Source organism: Triticum dicoccoides, chromosome 7A (genome assembly GCF_002162155.2).
Source record: "Triticum dicoccoides isolate Atlit2015 ecotype Zavitan chromosome 7A, WEW_v2.0, whole genome shotgun sequence".
NCBI classification, from domain to species: domain Eukaryota; kingdom Viridiplantae; phylum Streptophyta; class Magnoliopsida; order Poales; family Poaceae; genus Triticum; species Triticum dicoccoides.
The window spans coordinates 639,783,922-639,785,589 of NC_041392.1; the positions used below are offsets into that span (position 1 = coordinate 639,783,922).

The window sequence follows — 1,668 nt, forward strand, 5'->3', positions numbered from 1 at the left end:
ATGACGGATATCTGATGTCTCGAAAAGAATAGGAAAGTATCTCATCTGGAAACGAGATCCTGTAACGTAGCAGCAAACTACTGCAGAAGGACGTCCTGAACACATCGCCCGTTCATGAGCCATCCAACGGCAGGAACTGCAAACGAGAATCAGCAGTGTTTGTTGCGCCAGCCCATAGGCAGCCCAATCACCTCAAGAAAATAAACATGTCGCGGCCCATAAGCATGGCGACTGCACGACCGGCTACAGCTGCACCATGACGCTGAGAATAGGCTTCCGGTTGCTATTTGTACATAAACAAATATGGATGGCAAAATGTTCCGGTTAAAATCATAATCAACAACATCATCTCAAATCTCAATCAGTTTTACCACTCAATTTTGTTATTTACAACAGCAATTTATCTCCTCTAACCAGGCCAGTGAAGAGACGCAACCGGAAGCCTATTCTCGGCGTCATGGTGCAGCCGTAGCCGGTCGTGCAGTCGCCATGCTTATGGGCCGTGACATGTTTTTTTTCTCGAGGTGATTGGGCTGCCTATGGGCCGGCGCAACAAACACTGCTGATTCTCGTTTGCAGTTCCTGCCGTTGGATGGGTTATGAACGGGCGATGCGTCCAGGACGTCCCTTTGCAGTAGTTTGCGGCTACGTTAGAGGATCTCGTTCCCTCATCTGACCAGTGGATCGTCCGATCGAGGAAAGATTGAGCGAGAGATGACCACACGGGTTTGCGTTTTTGTTAGTATTTTTTCTAGGTTTTTTTATTTAAGTTTTTTCAGGAAAATTGTATTTGAGTATATGCAGCCTCATCTGTCCGTGAAGGCCTGGGCCCAGAAGCCTACTGGGCTGCCCCCGTCCGTGAAGGCCTCGGCCTTTCGCACCTGCTCGCGGCTGCGCGGAGGAAGCTCTCTCTCCGCACAGAGAATAGTCCCACATCGCTGCTTCGAGGTCACAGCGCTACCACACAGCAGTATATAAGGAGGGCCTCGCCGTCCATTAGAAAGCACGCAGCTGCTCAGCGGGCACAAAGCGAACTATTCTTTCGCCTTTTACTAAAGAATACCGTGTGCACACTGCAATACGCAGCATACGCTAATTTTTTTTAAGGGATCCTTCTTACCAGTAGGGCCCCACAATTCAATACAAAATTTGTAGTACTAACATAATTTTTTCGCCAAATGATCGTTTGCATCTTTAATCATAGCATCGTGTCCTTCGACACCGCTCGTAGGTGAGGGACGACCTAGGCAGTGCACACGCCTTCGGGAATACTTGGATTTTGAGCTTTGTAGAAATTTGGTACATCAACCTTAGCCTTAGCACGTTCTCTTCCATGCATGTGATAATTTTCGTCACCAAAAGCATGGCCCGCTAACATCAATGCTAATGTTGGCTATCAGTCTACTAATTATGCTTAAATCTATTCACAGCTACAACCATCTTAAACGTGGACATGTGATCAAATCCAACAAAATTCTTCCTACCACTTTGTCTAATTGTCAGGTCAACCTTAGATTTATTTATTACTGAAATTCATTTTGATGAATACATATTTTAATATTCAATTTTTTTATTAAAAAATGTATATTGGTCCTATATTGAGTTGTACTCCCTCCGTCCCAAAGTTGTACTAAGCTTGAGACACTTATTTTGTGATGGAGGAAGTAT

At 45.3% G+C, this 1,668-nt stretch overlaps 1 non-coding gene across 1 annotated transcript; it reads left to right on the forward strand.

Annotated features, from left to right (window-relative positions):
* Positions 1-1,009: 1,009 nt before the first annotated feature.
* On the forward strand, positions 1,010-1,125 carry LOC119334813. Its single transcript, XR_005161573.1, has one exon. It is a non-coding gene; the product is annotated as a U5 spliceosomal RNA (small nuclear RNA).
* The last annotated feature ends 543 nt before the right edge of the window (positions 1,126-1,668 follow it).